This window comes from Canis lupus, chromosome 12 (genome assembly GCF_048164855.1).
Source record: "Canis lupus baileyi chromosome 12, mCanLup2.hap1, whole genome shotgun sequence".
NCBI classification, from domain to species: Eukaryota; Metazoa; Chordata; class Mammalia; order Carnivora; family Canidae; genus Canis; species Canis lupus.
The window spans coordinates 27,475,141-27,498,523 of NC_132849.1; the positions used below are offsets into that span (position 1 = coordinate 27,475,141).

Below are 23,383 nucleotides of genomic sequence, written 5' to 3' on the forward strand. Positions count from 1 at the left end.
ACTGAAACTGTGTGTATTTATGCTGTTCAATGGGGTAGACACTGGCCACATGTGGCTGTTGAGTACTTGAAATGTATCTAGTACAAGTAAGTGAGCTTTAATTTTAATTAATTCTAATTTAAGTTTGTATAGCTGGGTTTAGCTAATATTTGCCATGTGACAGTATAGTTTTTGACAGTAATAACCAGCACGATCACCAGGACAACCAGCTGATCATCACTGAGCACAGAGCCTGCCCCACAGCCACTGCACCAAGCTAGGAGTTGGAGTGTGGTTGTGTTCAAAGTGGATGAAACACATGGTGGATCTTTGGAAGATTCCCTGGTTTCTGCTGCTTCCTGGCAGACGATGGAAACTTTCTCTCCTGGAGACACGAAGAGGAAAGTTGTCCCCAGTCTCACCTCTAGAATAGGAGATGGAGACAAAACACAAATGTGTCCCATATTGACAATGTCTCACCCACGGTCTTCCCAGTGAAATCATGCTGGTGATCAAAAGGGGCTGGAAGGGCCTCACTCACTGAGCAGTGATCTCAATCCCAGTCCCATAGAACATGTGCACCCTTCACCATGGACTGTTTCCCTCACCCTGTTCTCTTTCTTGCTTTGAGCCAGAACACATGACCCAGAGGGCTAGAGCCCTGTGTCTATGGCCTGGGCTGCTCCTCCCTGACTTGGATCCTGCCCAGAGCCTGTAACAATCCACTGATAAGGGCTTGAGTGGTAGAGGCAGCACTTTGGGGAACGTGCAAAGCAATGATGGATGCGGATCTGGGCTTCCAGCTTCTGAACAGAGGGCACAGCCTGTCTCATGGGTGTGATCCAGGCCAAGGGGCTTGATGAAAAATGTAATGAAGTTTACCTTTCCAGTGAAAAAACCCTCAGAAGTCTCCCCATTCTTACAGGACTGGTTTGGTTTGCATTAGAGGGGAAGAAAAAAATTTTTTTAAATAAACACGTAGTGGTTTGTTGGGAATCTCCTGAGAAGATAATGATTTTAAACACTATCACCCCCCTCTGATAGATTCATGATGCTGAGTGGACAGAGAAGAAGGAAAAGTTATTGTTGATCATCAGATACTATTCTTGTGTTTCTTAGGGACTGAGAGATAGGACTTATGAAAGAAAGTTATCAAAATTTTCCCTCTTTCCTGTGACCTCCTTCTTGCTTCCAATTCCCAAATATATGTGTTTAAACTTCACATCCTATTCAAATAGTTTTGAATACAAAAGCTCATTGACCCCTGTCAAGAAAAATATGTTCAAAATAAAACTGGTAGCTTGGACCCAAAAACCTCCTGTGCCTCCCCAGTCCAGGTAACAGGGCCAAATAAGCTTCCTAAACTCTGCAGACTGCAAGCCCTGGAATGAGGCAGTTTCTCTCTCTTTCTGATACAGCTTCCAGAGATTTCCATGGCAGTCATGGAGATGCATTTTGTGAGTCTTCCTATAAGAAAGAACTGTTCAGCTATGAGGTGTACAGTAGGCTGACAGCCTCCAGCCTCCCTCACGACCTGCCATAGCATTGGAATCAAACCCACATTCTTTCCAGACAGCTCCCAACCATTGACTGAGCGTGGCAGAGGGGCTAAGGTCTGGCCAATTCTGCCCAGTGGTGGTGAGGGGGCCCTTCCCCTGTGCTGGGGGCTTTCCCATTGGGTTGAGTGAGACTGTCGGGGTTCTCCCTATCCAGCTCTGCGTCTTCCTCCTTAGAATGTATGACCTTCTAATGAACTTCCTAGCCCTCTCACCTCCATCTCACCACCTTCTTCCTGGAGAATCCAAATGGATGGATATAGTTGATAGAAGGGAGGATCTGAGAAAGCAGGTAGTAAAGATAGGGCTTGAGGACAGGGTCACTTAGTACCCAGAAGGTAATCAGGATCCCCATCCGTAGCTGTGGAGGCTCAATTGCCAAAAGAAGGTGAAGGAAATATGCCAATTGGTGGAGATGCTGGTGGCTGCAATGATTCAGGGATCCGGGAAGGAAGGATAGGGCATTCGAGGCAGTAATGCCAGCAGCTGGCTGTCAGGTTGCATTGGTCCTAATGGGCCCTGAGGATAGTTAAACAGTTGAAAAGCAAGTGTGAAGGCCAGAGGCCATCCTTAGCAGTTTAGAAAAAGCCTTCTTTTTCTGCTTGTGGAAAGCAGAAAAAAGCCAAAAACCAAACTCAGAACTTAAAAGCCTGAAAAAAATTGAATGCTCAGCTGAGACTAGGTTGTCAAGCCACAGTCAGATCCTGGTTGGGAAAACCTGGGACCCTGCACATGAATGAGGAAAAGTGGTAGAGGGTGCATGATATTTTACTCTCAAAACTAATAAAATACTGTATGTCAATTACACCTCAATTTTAAAAAATGAGAAAGTGGTCTACTTACTCACTATTCCTGGGAAACACTCCATGCTTTTTCAGTTTCCACTTGTTTGCTCACATGACTTCTCATCTGGCACTGGGTTCTGAGAACAGAAAAGTTACCCCAGACAGTCCATGCCAGGAGGCCAAGTCCACACCATCAACTGGTAATGGATTGAGAGCCCAGATATGTGCTGTCCTTGGACTGAATTCTCTGCAGGTCAAACAGTCTTAGTTTTCTATTGCCTCCTCCTTGGGGCGCCTGAGTGGCTCAGTCTGTTAAGTGTCCAACTCTTGGTTTTGGCTCAGGTCATGATCTCATGAATCGTGAAATCGAAACCTGAGTTGGGCTCTATGCTCAGTGGGGGGTCTGCTTGAAGATTCTCTCCCTCTGACCGTCCTCCTGCTCATAGGCTCTCTCTCTTATACATAAACAAATCTTTAAATATATATATAATTTATATTATAATATATATATATATACTGTCTCCTCTAACATTTTCTATTATAGTATTAAAAACCTTCATATCAGCATGTTACTTTTTAAAAATTATTTGAAAAATGACACTTTTAGAAAATATAGATGGAAAGTTAGTGTATCCCTTGTTATCACAACTGTCTCCTGGCTGTGCATCTGTCTGAAATTCCAATTGTTTATATTTTCCTTTAAATTCTACAAATTTTTTAATAATACCCTAAAATTTTTCTAAGACCCAGCTTTACTGCTTCATCCTTCCTTAGGTCTTCTTTGATTCCTCTGGCCAATATCCTCCCAGAACTCTCAAGGAACCTGTGGCTCTACTCTTCCCTTTGAGGAACATTTGCATAGTCGTTGTTGGTGTACATGTTTTACATTCTCTTCAGCACTGGAAACTGCCAGAAAGTAAGGATCATAGATCCTTACTGTCCCGGCCATGCACAAGACAGTAGACTTTAGGTGTTTCCTTTTTCTCATATTTAATCAAAGAAGAAAATGTCTATTCTTAGGGAATGAATCACTATTCACGGAAGGACCAATAAATAAAGGGTCAGTGAACCAGTCGCTTGTGTTTTTAAAGTCTGAGGCAATAAACTTTGTGTGGAAGGGTCAGGGGAATTAAAGGCCAGATGGATGAGCACCCCTTGTAGACTAAGGAGCCTTAGTCTACAAGGAGCAACCCCTTGTAGACTTGGGGGTGGTTTGGAAAACTTCAAGGTTGTGGTTGGGAGTGGCTGATGTGAGGAGAATAGGAACAAGGACAATGCCTCGGGGTTCCCAGATGGTTAGAATCAGGGGACAGTTTTGGAACAGCATTTGGGCAGATGGGAGGCAGTGTGGGGGAACGTCTGGGAGGATGTACTGTGTGAGAGGAGCTGAGGATGAGGACTCAGGAACCCATAGAGGAGCACAGATGGAAAACGCCCCTTGAGAACCGCGTCAGCACTGCCCCACCCTCCTTCAGAGACATCCCCCCCACCCCACCCCAGCCAGTACTGGGACTTAGCTCTGGAGCCGGCAGACAGGAGAGATAGTGATCTGCAGCACCCTCTGTGGCTGAGGAGAGGATAGTGGCGATGTTGGTGGTCCTCCCCACCCCCACCCCCCACCCCACCAGGCACTGGTCTCACTTGCTCTTCTGGAGTCTGACTTGGGACCTTGTATGACCCATACGACTGGAGTTCTAGACCCTCTGACAGCTTGACTCCTCAGGCGGTGTAATTCCATTTGCATGGTAGTTCCTAGCAATTACAGTTACGTGAACAGATATATAACATTAGAGAAAAATATGATTCTTCCAGGACGATAATTTCCTTTTTAAATGATGATAATAGCCTTTTTAAAACAAGTTAATATTCTCATAATATTCCTTCTCTTCTTTGTTGGTTGGTCAAGCCAGACTATTCTAGTCATACTTTTAAATAAAGAATCAAATCTCCGTTTCCATTCTTGGGTTAATAGTACTTCCAGTTTCCTTTTTTTTTTTTTTTTCTGATTTTTTTTTCACTGTTACAATTAGTTTTTTGTGAGGGCTGACTGATTTGTTGATTTCTAACTACTTTAATTACTTGGTTAGGTGTTCCAAGGAGGATTTTTTTTTTAAGTCTGGATTATTGCTACATATTTTACGCTTGCTACTGCCTTCCCTACATCCTGTATGGTCACTGGTTTTATCTCTGGTATATTCATCATCTCCAGATGGTTGTCTAGTGCCTCATTCTTTTTATTTGTGACCATGGAGTTATTGAGTATGCATTTTCCTTGTTTGTCTGCATATTTTTTTTTGTCCTGGAATTCAATACTGCACTATGCCCACATCTGAAACAAACAAGCAGATCGACCAGCATGAACAGCTGCGCCAGGTGCTGCCCGCAGGAATTCTCAGCAGAGACTCTCAATAGGGAGGTTAAGGGGCTGTTCCTTGGCCCACAAGGATGGGATCCCTTTGAGGTGTAATACCAGAAAGTGCCTCTTCACCCATCCTCTTCAGACAAAGCCCTCAGAAAACATCACCAAAGTTTCCAAATGTCTGCAATTGTGAATTAAAAGGACTAGGTCTCCTCTAGGGGCCTGAAAAGCATTCAGCCCCCAATATACATGTGAATCATGTTATAGGCTTCTTTGAAAAGATCAGCATCTCGGTCCCACCAGAAACCCCAGGAATCCAATCTCTGGAGGTGGGCCCAGCTCCCAGGTTTGTTGTCACTTATAACCAATGAGGCTTGGGAGCCACCGAGCCAGGCTATCCAAAGTTGGCTCAGGAGTTGTAACTGCTGTGGAAATCCTTCCTGACACCTGGGACCAAGGTCTCTCTTTGAAGGGGCAGGTGGAGCTGGCACTGGTGTCAGAATAGACTGGGAAAAGGCAACCCCAGAGGACCCACGGGACGAGGAGGAAGAGCGGTGTGAGGAGGCTTTCAGGCAAGCGTTAGCATCCATCCGTCCAGCTGCTGTGGCTCTGTTTTATCGGACTTCTGTGCTACGTGTGACAAATTGGCTAGGACAAATGGTTTTACAAATCTGATTATCTTGGAAAAGGTATTGAGTTTTTCTATCAAGAGCAAAATAATTTTGTTGTCCATTTCCTTTTTCTTTTCTTTAGAAGCTCTTACAACTTGAGGGTTATTTCTCCTTGACAAACTTTCAAGCCTGTCAATATGGTTGTTAAATTGCACTGCTGTCTGAATTATGGAAATTAAGTTATCCGCTTTTCTGCTTGGTCTCTTTCCCTAATTCTGTAAGTCTGTTCCCTGTTACCTTTATTCAGCTGTTAATGACTTCCGGTTTGTGTCTGAGGTTCTAATTGGATCACGCATCCTTTGCGAACTGAGAAACGAATTCTTTAGAGCTTTTAGGTAGGAAGAGGTGAGAGCACAAATGCCCTGAGCCACCTAGGGACAAGATGCCCCTCACCCTGTACATCTCTTCCTTCCCCAGGCAAGTGGATGGATGGGAGCGCTGACCCTAAGCAGGAATAGAGCAGGGAGATATGGGGAGGAGGGTCCTCTAGGCTTCCTGCTGTGCCCTCCTACCTTCTTCTATTGTGACTCATACTACTTCTGCATCTGGAAGAGCTTCTATGACTCCTGTCTTCCTTTCTCACTTGCTTGATTTCCCCCCACCCCCACTTTCATTCTTTTTTTCCCCCTCCCTCTCTCCCTGCCTTTTTTTTTTTTTTTCCTATTATATTTAGCAGGAGAACCCAAGCTATGCAATCCCACTGCTGGATTGGGCCATCACAAGGTCCAAGCAGAAATTTCTCAGTGTTAAAGTTTTTCTTAATCTCTGATTACAGTCCTGGATTCATAGATAACAGCAGGAGAAATGTCAGCGTTTTCCTTCCAATTTGGCAAGGACCAAGAGCATTTCGGAGGGATTCTAGGAATAAGGAATGTGTCAGTAATGAAGGCTTGAGCCCTTGAAGAACATCACCCCCACATCAATGTTCTTAATGTTTTCTTGCCTTAACCCAGACCCTGCCTGACTGGGCTCCAGGGCTGCTACCTCTACCAGCTGCTCCTTGCTCGTAGCCTTGAGCGTACTCTTTCTGTCTGATGAGTCCAGTTGCTGGTGTTGAACTGAGCCTTGCTCCCTCTTCTCATAAGCTCTGATTTAACACCCTACTATCACCCAGTCCAGTCCCTGGGCTTTCAGGGCTGGGTTTAGCACCCGTGTTTGCAGCATATGCCTACAACCATTTACAGCTAGGCTGTTCAACTGACATAACAAGTGCCATAAATGACCTGACCACACTGAGAGGGGAGTCCTTCTTCTCCTTCTCTTTGTCACTGTGGATGGTCATATATTTCCCCAAGGAGTTACTCTAGTTGGGGCTCAGATGAGGAAAAACAAACAAGACAGCCAGTCATCATTCTCCAGTATACATCTGGTCTATTACTGGAGAGTAATGAAATCATCTGTCAATGTTCAATGACAAGTATCCTTTACCATCCCTCAACCATATGAGGCTACATCCTCAGGGCTTCTCAAAATCTTCGAGCTCCTCCCACAGTTACCCAAATTGATTAATGGGATAAGGCAGATTATAAACTCCACATTCTTCCACATCATGTGGATCACTGTGGGGAACATGGGCTGGTTTGGGTCACACAGGCATCCATTGACTGGTATAACAGCGCCTGATGGTTTTATTCTAGTGACCTGTTCTCTCTTGGCTCTCAGCCCTTTTCCCCACATGATGGTACTGAGTCCAGCCCCTGTTCCCAGAATGGGACCATGACCCACAGCAGATCAATCAGAGCCTTTCACTTCCCTGGCCATTGATTGGTTCTGGGATCAAGCCACATTTGAAGTAATACCCTTAAATTCTCTGCCCCCTGAACCTATAAATTCCCACTTTACTTGAGTAGTTCTGGGTTGAGTTTGCTGTCACTTGCAACCAAAAGAGCACTGATGATCCATCCATAGAGCCTGGTGCCTGAGAGAGCATTCCCTGGGTGAGGCCAGCTGCCAAGAATGCAGGAGCCTTGTCCCCAGGTTCAGCTCTGGAAGCAGCTGCTCTGACTGGAAGTCTCCAAGGAAAGAAGGGGCATCTAGGAGATTGGGTGGGGTGGGATGTGTGAGGGCAAGATGGGTCTACAAGCAGCCACCAGAGTGTGCCTCCAAACCTGCCAAGGGACCCCCAGCCCCAGGCTTCTGCTCTGACTGCCTTCCAATCCGGGCCTGCTTTATGCTTCTTCTTCCTCCGTAATAAATTCAGTCACGCAGCCATGTGCATCACTTTCCAAGTCTAGTCCAGACTCACCCCATCTCATTCTCATCAGTACCCAAGGCTCTGCCACCTGCTTTCTTCCCCCCTTCCTTCTCTTTTCATAGTCCATAGTAGTGGTCAGCCCAGGGCCAAGTCCTCAGTCCCGGCACTCCCACAGACCCTATCAAGCCCTCACCTTAAGGGCTCCTCCATTGAGGTTCCTCAGCACATCGCAGGTCTCAACTCCAATGATGCACAGAATCCCTGGAAAGGACTGGATGGAAAAACCCAGCCTGGGCCCATCTGCAGCTCCTCTGATTGAATTGCCCCTGGGCTGTACCCAGGCATCAGGAGTTTGTAAAATTCCCCAGACATCGCAAAGGTGCAGCCACATAACATAGGTGTGTTCACAATTTCTGGAGACACTCCAAGTGTGGCCCTTTGTACCTGCTAGTTCCATTTAATGGCAAGTTCAGACACAGACAAGAAGATCCTCACATGGCATTGCAGACTATGTTATCCCTTTTCTAAAAACCTTCTGGTGGTTCCCATAGCACATAGAATGGTTTGGAAGGCTGTGTGAGATGTGACTCCTGCCTGCCTCTCCACCCTCCATCTGGGAGCACTCTCTTGCACACTTGGGAGCCAGCCCCACTGGCTTCATCCTGCTCTCTCTTTCTGAGAACATCTCTTCACATGCCTGACTCCTGCTCAGCATTCAGTTCTTGGAATAAACATCCCTTCTTCAGAAGGGCCTTCTCTGGCCTTCCTAACTGAAGTAGGTCCGCTCTGCAGTCACTCCATCACATTGTCTTGTTTTAAAGCATAGCACTGAGCACTATCTAACATTATCTTGGTTTATTATGTATTTAATGCCCATCTTCCCTCAGACACAACACATACCCCAGAACGTAAGTCCTGACAAGACAATAATTCTTTCTTTTCTTTCCCCTCAATATCCCCCAGCAGTTAGTGCCTGAGAGCACAAGGCACACTCAGCAAAACGGGAAAGGGAAAGAAGCGCCCGCCAGGAGCAGATGGAGGAAGAGCAGCAGACCTCAAGTTCTACCGCATGGTGGCAGCAAGTGCCCGGTCATCTGAAGGTTCTACTTCACCCCGGGAGACCACAGCATCTGTAGAAATTGTCAGCCAGTGAGGCGCGTCTAGATTTCCAACCTCCTCTATCTGTCTAAAGAACGTATAGGGAGTGAAGACCAGCTGTCAAATCATTGAAAAGGACTTTAGGACTTTAAACTGTCCTTGCTTAGCCTCAATTGTCCTATCTTTATAATGGACATATTAATATTCCTCCAAAATATATGACATCATTTGAAAACTGGCTGCAAAATAATTTAAAAGGAAAGGTTCCAAATGCTTCAGAAACAAACTACGGGGAAGACTTTTTGAGGTGAGGATAGAGACCAGTGTTTGAGGTGGAAGTGAGCTAAGGTTGGAGCTGTAGGACCTTCTAGTTTACTCATATTTACTGAGCAACTCCTATCTGCCTAACCATGTTGCTAAGCATAATTGGGGATACAAATTTGCACAAATAGGCTTACCACAAATAGGCTTTAATAATTATTATTATTATTTCCAACTGTGAGTTCCTTTATTTTTCGGTAAAACATTCCCACATATTTGGAAAGACAAAATGAATACATGAAACATGCAGAGATAAAGTGCTAAACTTTGGGAATATACACAGCTAAAAATTAAGACAGTGGCACGAAAGGGGGAAAGAAGACAGGGCTTGGAGAAAGATGACCTGGGTTCAAATCTGTTTGGGTCTCTGTCCGTCATTTAATCTCGAAGTATCTGCTTTCAGCACCTGGCATGGGGCCCCACACATGACTGGTGCTCCATACCTGCTCTTTGAAAGAATGAATGCATTTGTAAAGTGGGAACAATAAAATAATGCTAGTCCCTGTGACTGCAAGGATTAAATGAGATCATGAATTCAAACAGGCTTTGTAATTCATAAAATGCCATGACATATTATTAAAAGCTAATTGTATGGCCAAACAATAAAAAAGGCTAAAGTAGGGGGTGCCTGGGTGGCTCAGTCAGTTAAGCATCTGTCTTGGGCTCGGGTCATGATCCTGGGGTCCTGGGATGGAGGCCCACACTGGGCTCCTTGCTCAACCGGGAGTCTGCTTCCCTCTCTCCCCCTGCCTGCTGCTCTGCCTATTTGTGTTCTATGTCTGCCAAATAAATTAATTTAATTTAATTTAATTTAATTTAATTTAATTTAATTTAATTTAATTTAATTTAAAAAGCTAAAGTAAGGATGAAGGGGTCACTGTATACCAACGATCCCAAGGAAGGCTTGTCCGAGGTGAGGAGGAGAAATGAAGTTCTAAATCAAGCTTCTCCACCACTGCCAGCAAATCCGCATCCAGGAGGTGCCTACCAGGGAGCGGGGGCAGATTGTGCCCTTACTAAGAGGGGAGGCCTGTTATTCAAGAATAGAGGTCAGAAACACTTCCCCTGTGGCTAGGTCTTCTCCACACTGCTTGGAGTTGTTTTCTACCAAATTGGATCTGATCATATTCCTGGTAGGACCCCTTCTGCCCTCACCTCACACACATTAGCATCCTTAGAAGAAAGGCTCTCCATCCATTCAGAATCTTATTATTGCCTCTATAATTATTATAGTTATGACTATGACAATCATTATAAAGAAAATCATCCAAATGCAGTAAAGCAGAGGAAGGAGGGGACCCTATGGCTCTGAGCACAGTCACAAGCCCAGCAAACACAGAGAAGTAGCAACAGCTCTCCTCCCAGGCTCCCTTGAGGCTTCCAGGGAAGCAGAGTGTGAGCAACAGGGGTAGTGGGTAAATATACCATGGTCAGAGAAATCCCTTCCTTCCTTTTCCCTGCCCAAGCTTTGTGCATTCTCATTTCCCCTGCACCCCCTCTGTGACTGCCCTGGCTCAGGCCCTCACTGCCTCTTGCCTGGGTTATTGCAATACTACCATCACCTGCCCCCACCACCCAGGCTCCAGGCTCACCCAGACCCTCTAGATTAACCCTACAAAGGTCTTCCCCAAGGAGGGGCTATCATGTCACTGCCTTGTTCGAAGTCAGCAGGAGCTTCTCCTTGCATAGAGAGTACATGTGGACGTCTTCATCACAGCTAGAAAACCTTCATAGACTGGCCACCACTTTATCCTACTCAGCACACAGTCAGAAAGACAGACTTGCTGGGCCTGCACACATACCACTTGTTCACTCCTGGCATCCCCACTTCTGTGTGTACCCAGTCTCTTAGTCTGACTGCCTGGAATGGCCTACCATCTTTCCATATGACTCAAAGGCCTTCAGAGTGCTGGCTCAAACTACGTCCTCCAAATATTTCCCACTGTTGGAATCCTCAACTCTTCTCCTCTCCAAAGGATTTTACTTGCATTCAGAATATCCTGCCTTGGGTTTGAGCTACTAAGTTCCCGTTATTAGTTCCTTTGACTCTACGATCCTTGAAGGTCAGCATCTATACCTGAGTCCCTTCCACTCGAGTATGTAGCACCAGGAAATAGTTGGAGCGGAATAAATGCCTAGTGGGTTGCAGGTATATTTTATCACATGCCTTTGATTTGTCCTCACCTTTGCCTCCGTGAGATGAGTGCTTCCGTATAACCACCATGGCAATTTATGGGCACATGAGCAAAGAGGGGGCCAACTTGGCCCCCTCTAGACCACCCAAGTGGTGGAACCATACAGAGAGCCAAGTTCAATGCAAAAGAAGCAAGGCCAGGCCCATGAGGGTGGCACACTCTGTGGTGGGGAAATGCCTGAGGTGACTCTGAATCCAAAGAATATCAGATAGTGATTGAGGAATTCAGACCCTGTGTCTGGGTCCTGGTTTCATGATTTCTACCTGTATGATCCTAGGGAAGTTTCTTCACCTCTCTGATTTGGCTTCCTCACTTAATAACCACATGGAATTGCAGAGGATAAATTAGAGGATAAATTAGATATCTTGCATTGGACTGGGCACATACAGATACATAGATAGAGCTTGGTTGTTATGAAATTAGCACTGAGAACACTGGAAAACAGCAGACTCAGATTTCTTTTTTGTGCCTGGGAATGGTGGTGAGGAGTCCAAAGTACCATCCCAGGAATGGGGAGGAGAGGGAGAGGCTGCAAAAACAGCCCCTGATCATCTGAGCACATTCCCAAGATACCAGGCCACCCATCAGCATTTCCCAAGCAACAAGTCACTGTCATTTCCTCCCCCGTGCCCTGGGAAAGTGCACAAATTGAGTTCATTTCATGAGCCACTGTCTCCTGTTCTCAGGCCCAGCCATGACCCTCACTAGCTATTTGATACCCCAAATGCCAGGTACTGGCCACGTCGCACACAGGCCCAGGGATGTCTGGAGGCACACAGGAGATGAAAGCAGTTTGCTGAGAAAGGGTTAGCATCTGCGCCTGGAAGAGACGCCTCCCTGCTCCTCTGCATCCATGGAAATATTAACTGGAGCAGAATGCAGTCGGTCAGATGGAAGGCAGAAGACAGCAAGTGAGAGAAAAAGAGAAGGTTCAGGGGCAACTGGGAGTCAGCAGAGATCTGCTTTTGAGGTAAAGCTGCAGGGATTCGAGTTCAGGGTTGAAAGTTAGCCTGGCGTATGTTCAATTTTCTGCCCCTTCACTTCCAGCTGCGTGGCTTTGGGCAAGTTATTTAAGCATTTTGCAATTCATTTCCTCACTTGTAAAGTAAAAGCACCACTAGCTAGCGTCTGTCTGCGAATGGTGGTGAGGAATAAATGAGATCATGCACAGAAAGAGCTTCCCATGCCCCGTCACACACTGTAGGTGCTCTCTCACTTAGGAGGGTGGGTGAGGGTGTTAATTTGGTCCCGACACAGACTCAGTGAATATTTTTATTTCCGTTTCCCGGTTGAATAAACTCGGGCTCAGGAAGCAAAATGTCTTGCTCAAGGTCACATGGGTCAGCACATGCAGATCCTTTCATTCAAGTTCTGCTCCTTTTCTGCCCAAGACCCCAGGAGTGATCCAGGCGTCCTGAGGAGGATGAGCTGGGACTAGGATGGACACTCTGCTTGGGAAATCAGAGGATAAAGGAGAGCCAAACCAAGAACCAGCTGAGCCTAATAGCTAGGTAAATATTAAAACACTCCGAATCATTACATAGAACTAGGTAGGAGTGCGTCCGCCAAGGTCTCTCTCTTCTATTTGCCTCAGAAGTGCCAACTCGTGTGAGATTTAACCACTTCCTCCTGCTGGATTTATACTCCTGGGGTCATTTAATTCATGTGAAGTCTTATTACATGGGGACAGGGGGCAGATGTAAGCTTTCTTCTAGAAGGAGTCCAAAGTCTATGGGTTTCAACAGTAAAGGCAGGGAGGCCCCAATCTTACCTCCAGGACCATCTGAGGAGGCCTGAGCTTCCAAAAAAGACCACCTCTCTGGGACCCCCATCTATAGGCCTTTGTTTTATCCCAGGTGAAATTGCTCAATCAGAGCATCGAGGCAGTATTCACTGAGCAGTTTACTCAAGAGCCAAAGGTCAGGAACTGCCTTAGGACTAAGAGGAGGGGTGACCCCTAGAGTAACAAATGTCTGTAAGAAGCCATGAGCTGTGGCACTTGCCACCCTTTGGTTATTGTAATGTCACTGGAGCTTGCCTCTGCTTTGTCTTTGCTCTGACTCCAGTACCCATACTATGGCATGACAAGTGCCTCATAGATACCTGACCAATGAACAAACAGAAGTCACCATCATTAGACTTGAGCTTGGCCACACCCTCCAGCAACCACTCTCTCCTTTGGTCCTCATGGCAGCTTGAGACTTCCCTTCCACACACACTCTTCAGCACAGATACATACCAGGATCATCTGGACACATCTAGCCAATAAGCAGCAGCTCCATGGCTTCTGAGCACAAATCTTGGAGCCCCAGGTGACACCAGGGGGTGAGAGGGTGTGAGAAAACAGGGAGGAGTGCTGCCTGGTATGCCCCAGGACAAGTATCAGTTCTTTGCTTCCCTCTCCTCCTCCTGCATGGGCATCAGGGGAACCAGAAGTTTGGGTCCCATGTGGCATCCTGTTCTGTGACTCTCATTAGCTTTTTTGAGCAGAAGAACCAGGTGAGACCCTGCCAAGGAGCTGGGACTTTTCAGTGGGAAGACCCAGAATCTAAAAACAGCTCAGTTCCCTGCTAGCTGTGGGTGCCTGGCAAGTCACGAGGTGTTTCTGTTCCTTGATAGCCACATCTGTCTCCCAGGGTGGGTGAGATGAGCCGAATGCCAGTGGGAATGTAGAAGGACCTTGGGTGGTACCTGGCACATAGCTGGTGCTGCATACATGGCTGTGAAGTCTACATGAGGAAATTCACATCGAGAAGTTATCGCAGGCCATGGGTTCCATGCACATTACTGATGCATTTCTTGTTTCTGACCAACGTGGTCCCTGGGATGACAACTGTCCAGCATCCTCACACTGGAAGCCTATCACACCCCACTCTCGCTACCTCACCTTCCTCCTCTCCTGCTCACTGACAGCAACCCACAGCTTCTCCACCCTCCCCGGGTCCCCTGGCTGCTCTGGGCCTCCCATCACACAGCACTCCGGGCCTGAGTCATATCCTAAGACCCAGGTCAGCCCCACTGCCATCTTCACTGACCTGTTGGAGCCTCTGCCTTGCAGAAATACAACAAATCCATCTGGCAAAACTCTGGGTCATGCCGAAGGACCCCATCATGGCTTTTGTGTCTCTGTCCTGAGCTGGGCAATGTCTTAATCATCTCAGGTCCATTTGAGCACATCCTCCACCAGAGGTACCTAAAATCTCCCCCTGTCTTCTGGAATGCCTGATTCTATCCCAGTCTTCCTTTTCCCCAGGTGACCTTGCCTCCTTTGTTCTGGCAAGTCAAGCACCCTGGGATGAGTACCTTCCTAAGTGTCATCAGGGAGAAGTCATGGGCCATCAAGGCACAGCTGCAGAGCAATGGGGGTGGGGGCAGAGGGGATAAAGAAAGGGGAAGGGCGAGGCTAAGAGAGATGCAGGGCACAGTGCAGGACCTCAGTGTAGGCCTGTTGACTCTGACCAGGAGACTCTGACTCTGGAGGGGCAGCAAGGCCTAGTGTCAGGCCCTGTGTTGATATGTAATAAATATTTTGTATCATTTTCAAAACCACCCCAAGAATGCTGGTGTCCAGGGCCAATGTGCCCACATCTCTGCCATCTTATGGACTCTATATCTGGGCAGGAATGGAAGAGGGGAGACCTACCCACACAGCTCCTATAACCCTGGGTCACATGCCAGCGATAGCCGGGAGCCTCCCAGAAGAGTGCAAGGGACTCTGGTCTGGTTCAGACCCAAAGATTTATCCTGAAGAAAAAAGATCAAAAGAGGGACAGGGCAGGTAAGAGGATATATTCTGAGTGTCAGAAATCAGGTGTCCTCAGAGCCTGGAAACTCCAGAGCCATGCTGTCCAGGAGAGTTGAGTTGCGGGCCAAGAGCCAGGTTGGAAGCACAGACGCCTGCTGTCCTGGGGGCTCCTGGCTGCTGGCCTGGCTCCTCTTCTGTGCACTCTGAGGCAGAGTGAGAAACAGGCTGGCAAAAATGCTCATGAAGGGGGTGACCCAGAGGTCAGCAGAGGGAGAGGGAGGCAGGAGAAGATGTGCAGCACTGTGCCTGGGAAGTGGATTCTCGTTTGGGCTCCCCAGCTGACCGCCTTCAAGACAAGGAGTCGGACTTTCTGTTCACAGGGCTTTAGTTTGAAATTTAGAAGTTGGCCCAGATCAGCTTCTTCTACCTTGCAACTGTCACTCAGAGGGCTTGTTGAAACACAGATGGCTACACACACATATGCACACACACACACACACACACACACACACACACACACACACACAGAGTCTGGGAATCAGCCGGTGAAGGCTGAGCCTGAGTCTGCATTTCTAACGGGTTCCCTGAGGGTCTGATGCCACTCAACCAGTGCCACACTTTGAGAACCACTGGCCTCCATGATGACTACTGGTTCCTTCACCATTTCCAAAATCTTAGGATTTGGCTCCGAAGAAGGACATAAATGGCAAGAAATGTCCTAAAAATAATGGAGCATTTCAGAAGAAGAAAGAGAAGTTTCCAGACACTTGACCTCGCCATGACCAGGGGCCAGTGCCAAGTTCTCATTGAGGCCCTGGCAGGATGGGGCAGTGGCCTGATGGAGCTGCGCTCTCCTTCCTTCTGCTCTCAGGTTCCTTTTCATTTGTTTTTCATTGGATTCTACATCTGACACCGTATTTCATGACGCCAGCTGCTTGAGTCTATAATGAAATACTTTATGGGAAAGCATTTTGAAAATAGGAAGTATAAGGCAGGGGGGTTATTTTTAACGTATGTTCATATTTTCTGCTTTATCTCCTTCAAAACAGCAAATTATGGTGGCAATAAAAGAGTGTCATTGATGGGAGAGAGTTGAATGGGGTGGAATCGAACCGATCTGAATTAAATAAAAGTTGCATTATCCCTACTCGTAGTAACCAAACACTGAGTGGATGCCAGAGTGAAGCCTGGGAGGGAGGGGAGCTCTAGGGATGAGAGACTTGCGCTCCCCAAGGAGGGCACAGTAGGCAGGTGGCGGTAGTGCAGAGCACAGAAGTTCACAAGTGCTGGGGAGAGATGATATTTGTCTTCAGAGGACCTGGCGCCAAAATGGGGCCCATGGGCAGTATGCTCACTAGCCAGATCCCAGAATGAGAGCTCAAGCTCCCTGACCCCCCGTCAAGATCCTTCCCCATATCACCATCTCCACTGTTTCCATGTTCTGGGAGTTTCTTCCCCACAAGTACAGCAGAGTGCCTCAGATGTGGACCCGAACTCTTCTCATTTTGGTTTTCTGTTTACACAGGGTCAGCTGCTCCTTCCAGCCATCCACCCTAGTGCCTCTCCACGCACAGAAGCATAGCGACCGACAGGGGCTAAGTGGCTGATTGAACATAGTTTGCTCAAGAGCAGCATCACTTTAGTCCCTGGGACAGCTAAGGTCCCTGCCTGAGGCCCCGTGACTCCCAAAGGCCTTGCCCTGGGCTCCCAAGCCATGCCTCTTCCCATGAGATGAGTCCGAGGGGCCATACCGACCATGTCCCAGGGCACATGCTGAAGCCTGGGGGGTGGCCCACAGGAGGCTGCTGTGGCAGGGAGCGGGGGGGAGCTGTAATGGAACCAGGATGCCCAGACACCAGTGCGCCAAGGCCTTGGGGGCTCAGGTCAAAGCTGGGAGGCAGGGCAGACCTCAGACTCACCTATAAACTGAGTGAAGTGCCGGCTTCACAAAGGAATTACACCCTATTGGTGTTGGGAAAGACTCTGGAAAGAGCAAAGCAGGCCAGGATTCTGGCAGAGTCCCAGGGCCTGCCCCTGGGTCAAGCCAGAGGTGCCCCTCCAGGTGAGTACAGGGCTTGCAGAGCCCCTTGGCCTCTGAGGAGACCCCTCCCCTGCTAGTAGAATTGTCCCGGCGTCACTCAAGAGCCCTTCTCAGAGAGGCCAGCCACACTCTCCTCCAGAGTTATTTCAAGGCAAGATCCCAGTTACTCCTGAGAACACTCATAAGTGGACTGCCGGCCAGGAAGGCGCCAGGCAGCCCAGGCTCCAACAACCCCACGACCTTCTCCTGACCTCTGCATAGGGACAGTCCGGACAGAAGCCCCAGACTGAGGCCACTGGGCAATATGGTATGGAAACACACCCGAGGCACCAAGGACCTATTTTCTGTGGGCATCACTAGAACTTAAGCTGGGGCACTGAACTACTGTCGATCAAATATAAGTGTTGGATTTGGGTTCAAAAAATCAACTGAACAAATATCAATTGGAAGAGATCCCAACTAACCAGATTATTGAGACCTCAGAGTGTCAGTATGCCACGAACTTAAATGAGCCAATAGACAGCTAAAACAAACACAAAAACAGATAACTACTGCAATCTTAGATTATATTAACGCAAGTATAGGATTCAAAGTTAAAAAAAAAAAAAGGCAGGAATGGGTCACACCATAATTGGTGTATTGTGTTCTGTTTTAGGTAGCACATTTTTAAGACCATAATTACAAATTAGAATATTCTTAAATCAGTGGAATGCTATGGTGAGGAGCTTGGAAAGGAGCCTTTGAAGAATTTTAAGGAAATGGCTGTTCAGCCAAAAGGAGAATGCCGGAATGCAGATTTGAGAGCAACCTTCCAATATTTGAGGGATTGTATATGAGAATCTGGGGGTTACATGGACATGCTGAGAAACACACATACCGATAGAAATTGATGCAGCCTTTTCCATTTTCCTCTATATCAAGGCCTTTAAAATTCCTCACACTGAATTTGGTCCAGGACTTGTATTGCTGGGAATTTATCTCAAAGAAGTAATATTCCTACAGTGTTTTTTTTTTTTTTACTGATGTGTTATTTACAATATGGAAAAGTGAGAGACAACCTAAGTGCCTAAAAGTTAGGATACGATTCCCCACGTTGGGATATAGCCATGTTATGGAATATATGGCAACCATAAAAAATATGTCTTCAAAGAGTATTTAGTAATATGAGAAATGTTTGCAAAATCAGTAATAAGAATGATCTGGGTTCAATACCTTATCATCAGTAGGTTTCTAATTTTATAAAACATACATGGCCACACGTGCACAATAGGAAGAAATGCAACCAAAATGCTAACAGGGCTCATCACTGCATGTTAAATTTATCAGTGATTTATTTTACATTCATTTTGCATGTTTTCCAAATTTCCTGCAATGTGTAGGTTATCCTCTTTATAATCAGGAAACACACATTAAGAATATTTGAAGAACGGTTGTGTGCGGGATAGCTGATAGACTCTGGGATGAACCTGCAGGTGAATCTGCTCAGTGACAGCTTCCCAGTGAGGCGGAGGCCCCCTGCCCCTGAGTGTCCAGCCTGCATTGGGTGGGACCACTACATGTGAGAACCAATAGAAAGAAGGGGAAGTAATATTCACCAAAGTCTAGTTCAGTCTGTATGCTCCAACTCTGAGACTTGAAGACAAGATAACTCCTATAATGACCTAAGGCTGGTAAGAGTCAGAGCTGGGATCTGAATAGAGGACTTCCCACCTCTAACTCTCGAATGGCCTAAGGTTAATAAGAGTTGGAGCTGGGATCTGAATTCAGGACTCTCTGTGTCTTCACCCCGTGTTTGAAAGAGCCTTCTCCCTTTGCAGGAACCAGGCCCACTTTAGGCACCTATTCAACTATCCAGCCTGCCTCACTTCTTGGGATCAAGAAACAAGTAGGAAACCTTGCAATCTGTTACAAAGACTTGTCTCCTGACAAACTAAGTTTTGTCTCCTGACAGGTTTATGAAGAATTAGTGTGGAGACCTCTCCAGGAGAGGAGGTGCTCAGGGAGTGGCTAGAACACAGCTGTGTTTCTGAGATTCCAGTGTCCCCCCATCGTCAAACATTCTAGGGGAACGCTTATTATGTGGACCAAAAATCCTGCTGATAGATTCCTTTTCTAAATCTGTAGAACAGAGATCCTTCCTATCCCTGAAGCATGATGCTAACCTCAGAGGTGAATCAGCCATCTAACTATAAAATATCCTCTCACTTCTGCCATTTTGCTCAGCTGCAGACATTTTGTTAAGGTGTTAAAGAGTGTCTAACCCAGCTCCCTTTCCCAGAGGGCAATTCTGAGCCTGCCAAGAGGCTGAGAGGCCCATGATGAACTGCGGTACCATCAAGAGGTCCAGACATCAAGCCTGGAACAGTCATATGCCCATCTTCCAGCAATAAGACCTCGGACTTACAGGTTACTTGAGCAAGTGAGTACTTATTTTCCTGAAGGAACTTCAATGGGTCTCACACACACACAAAGCCACAAATTTAGTAGTTCTTAGACTTTTTTGAGCACTGATGCATTCCTGATTTATCCGGAGTTATCCTCCTTGCACCAGCTATTCACGTGAACACAAGCACACACACACACACACACACACACACACATCTTTCCCCTAATGGCTCTGAGTGTCAACTAATTTAAGCAGTTCCTGGCTCTGGACATCAAAGCATGGAACAGGGATTATTTTCAGGAAAGTCTTGCCTGAATGTAATAGGTGAGTGCTCTCAGGGCCCAGGCCCCACCGGGAGCACCTCTATTGACCTAAGTGAGATAGAGGTACAATCTCTGAGACACCAATCTGTCAAGAGATTCAACTTTGAGAGTCAATGTCACTTGCATAGTCTGTCAAGAAATAAAATGTTCTCCCATCTCAGAACTGGGCGTGGGAAGGAAGGATAGACAGAGTGGTACATTTCTTGTTTTCTGATTTCTGGAAATTTAAAAGTAGTCTTTAATTTTCTTAAAGTAAGTTATATTTCCAAATCCTTCTATACCTGAAACATTTTCTAAGAAAAGGCAGTCTTTGACCATCAGTACATATTTATATGAATCAGAAATGTGAAGTTGGACCGTTTCCTCTAGCAGGAGACTACGCCTTTGCCAATCTCCATCAGAGTACCTCCAGAGGTTGGAAGTGTTCTCCCTAGAACAGCCGAACAACGGGATCAGCCCACTTTGGATGGCCTTGGGAAGTTCATTTGACACCTCCGGATGTCTCCCTTCCTGCTTTGTAGGATGAGGATGTGATCACCAAGACACCTCCCAGTTTTAAATTGTGTAATTCAACTTAACAATGAATTGATCTGGACCAAGGGTTAGCAAACTACAGTTTGCTGGTCAAATTCAGCCTTCTGCCTTTCTCCTGCCTCTCTTTATTAGAACATAGCCATGCCCATTTGTATGTGTTATCTACAGCTGCTTTTGAACTACAATGGCAAAGTTGAATAATTGTGACAGAGTTGTCCACAAAACCAAAAATATTTACTATCTGCTTTCTTACAGGAAAAGTTTGCCAACTCATGGTCTAGAGCATTAGAAACTGAGGTAGGTTGAATTAGACAATGAGAAACCAGGGATTCTGTAGGGAGCTCACAGCAAAACATCCATAGGCCAGGAATCTATTTATATTCTCAGCCTTTGCCACCTACTGGGATCACACAGCAGGCAGCAAACTTATGGAACGTGTTAAATAGAACTTTCTTGTCATTGTCCTAAAGCTGCTGCTTCTAAGCTTCAGTGAGTGCCCCTTGGCAGGCACAGCTGCCTCCTCCCTCCACTATCCCATAGACTTCCACAGTGTCTCTGCTCATCCTTCCTCCTTCCAGACTTTACTCTGGGTTTGTTTTGTTATATTTTTAAGTCTGTCCTTAAACAGAAGCCTTTCCTTCCCCTAGAGTGTTTTAATTCCTCTTCTCTGGACCATGTCCAGGTTCATTAAGTTTCATGGGAGCCTATGGCTAGAACTACCCACTTTCAGGAGCAAACTGTGGTTTCAAGCAAAGAGGAAAGTTTTGGTTGTGGACCTCGGGGGTAGAAGGCCACGTTCTATGGATGACATGGTTTGAAATCCTGCTTCTTGATTCTTGTAGTTACGTGGCCTTCATCACTAATAGCCAGGTCACCTCCAAGTCCCCTAAGGTGGTGGTGTGAGCTGCTGAGACATGGGGCTCAGTACAGAAGCTCATGAATGCACACTCAGGATCTGTAGTTGGCTGATGATGCTCTTTGTGCGGACTTCTCTCTTCAGAAAAGTCATCTGTGTGGATAAGTAAATAGGTAGGTAGGTAGGCGGATAGGTAGGTAGGTAGATAGATAGATAGATAGATAGATAGATAGATAGATATACAGATAGAATTAAAATCACAAGTGACTTCTCAGAAGGTAACTCTCTCTCTCCCTCTCTCTCTCTCTCTATATATATATATATATACATACACACACGTATATGAACACACATATAATATAAATATACAGAATCATATATACATGTATGTATATGTGGGTAGTTGTGTTAGGTGTGCATATATACACAATACATAGTGTATAAATATATACTATATATTGCCTTATAACTATACATATATACGTTTATAAATACTTGCAATATGCTTAAAACTAACAAAATATACCTTGTTTCCCAGTTGAGCACTAGGCTCCCTGTGGGGACTTGGCCTCAATCCCCTTTCCTGGACAGTCGGGCTGCTGTGGCAGGTGACATATCAGACTGCCTGCTGCAGAACCCTGAAGGCTATGCAGCTCAGAGAAATGAATTTCAGTAAGATTTAAATCCATAAAGGAGGAACTTTAATTGCTAGATTAATACTCTGTGGATTCACATTTTAAGTTGAATGGCTTTCAGAGCCCTTGTTTAAAAAGTTATTTAGCAAACCTTTGTTGAATGTTTAAAATGAGCCAGCTCCCTTCACATAGGACATGTCCTTTGCACCCCTAAGTATTGGTTTACAACTCATTAGCCATTTGACAGGGCAACTGTGAGGGCAGAGGTTGAAGAGAAACCTTAACCCTGGAGTGTCCCACGCCACTGTCACCTGGAGGTAACTCGTCTCTGTGATGTTAAGGAGAAAGTCCGTGAGAACATATCTCTATTCACAAGCGCTGAAGCTATCCACCAACATTTAGGTGATACAGAATATCCCGTTCCTTCTGGGCTCCTATGCTGGTGCCCAGCATCCTGTGAGCATAGCTGAACTGATTTTACCTGAGTGAAAATTACCTGGCGTGGTGATTATGCAAGCAGCTCATCTGCCCCTCAGCTCCTAGGGCTGCGACAACAGGTGCTGGCTGGCAGAGGCTCCTGTCGCTCATCTCAGGGTCCACCCCCCCCCCAAGTACAGACAGCCCAAAGAACACCATCTGAGGGCTGAGAGGATCCCAGAGGGTCTCCCGGCCTCAACCTGGATTTGCCCTGGATAACTCTTAAGTGTTTTCAAAAGCAAAAAATTTTCCAAAGGCCTCCGCTGGCGGCTCCCATTACCCCAGCAGACCCCTATCTCTAATAGGGATCACGCATTAATGACAGAGACAAGTCCTCAGGAAGATTAAAGGCCTTGTATAATTAAAAAGATAAGAGCAGGCCTGGGAGAAGGAAATTGGGATTCAATTAACACGAGCGCCCTCCCCCCGCTGCTCCCCCGCTATCAAATGTTCCGCTCACAAGTGCCCTCTCTGCTCACCGAGAGCCAAAGGCTGAAGGGCTCTTATTTATGGCCTGCCTGAGTTGGGCCTGGGGCCTTCCCCGGCTGGGGAGTCTGTTTACTTAGAGCTCAAGAGAGGAGGGGAAAAGCAACACAAATCCTGCAGGAGGAGGCAACAAGGTGCTTTTGGCTCCTTTTCTTTTCTCGTCTCAGCTCCTCTGATCTTCTTGACAGGGGAAGAAAAATACTCAATAGAAGGTCTATTTCCTTCCTCCTGCAGCCTGAGGCTGACACAACAGGCTAAGGGTCACTGCTGAGAAAGCTCTGTGGGGTTATTTGTGTTGGGAAACTGGGCCACTTCCCCCTTTCCGTCTTTCTCAGGTTTCCATGGAGGCAGAGGGAAGATAAGGTGGGAGAAGCAGCTGCTCCCAGGGCTCGGGCCATGTGGGGTGTGCCGGCCTCAGGGAACCTCACTCTTGGCAATCTTCTAAGGGACTTCGAGTGGGGAGGAGAGTTCACTTTGGTCCGTGGTACGAGCTGGAGCTGGCAGGGTGGGGACGGCCTGTGGGCTCCAACAAAGGACCCAGCCAACACCGGGGCCCTGGGAGTTAGTCCGAAGGTGCCTTCACCCATAATTCCTACTTTAGGGCTAAGGAGCCAGCCATTAAGGCAAATCTAGGCTCCAGGATGTTCTGGAAATAGAATATGGAGGTCTGTTTGGATGGGCAGACTATGCTTCCCAGTGCTTCTGCTGAAGGATGGTGCAGCCCACACTGTTGGCGCTCCTC

At 46.7% G+C, this 23,383-nt stretch overlaps 1 long non-coding RNA gene across 5 annotated transcripts in view; it reads left to right on the forward strand.

Moving 5' to 3' along the window:
* LOC140601362 (uncharacterized) overlaps positions 1-23,383 on the forward strand; it is a 30,409-nt gene that overhangs the window by 3,486 nt on the left and 3,540 nt on the right. For 2 of the 5 annotated variants that reach the window (XR_012004375.1, XR_012004377.1), the window contains exons 3-7: positions 8,508-8,949; positions 11,890-12,128; positions 12,550-12,669; positions 15,582-15,774; positions 16,429-19,363. This is a non-coding gene — a long non-coding RNA (uncharacterized lncRNA). Of the gene's footprint in view, positions 1-3,094; positions 3,169-8,507; positions 8,950-11,889; positions 12,129-12,549; positions 12,670-15,581; positions 15,775-16,428; positions 19,364-20,442; positions 20,486-23,383 lie in introns of those variants that run through there. The other 3 variants (XR_012004378.1, XR_012004376.1, XR_012004374.1) reach the window with 3 other exon arrangements.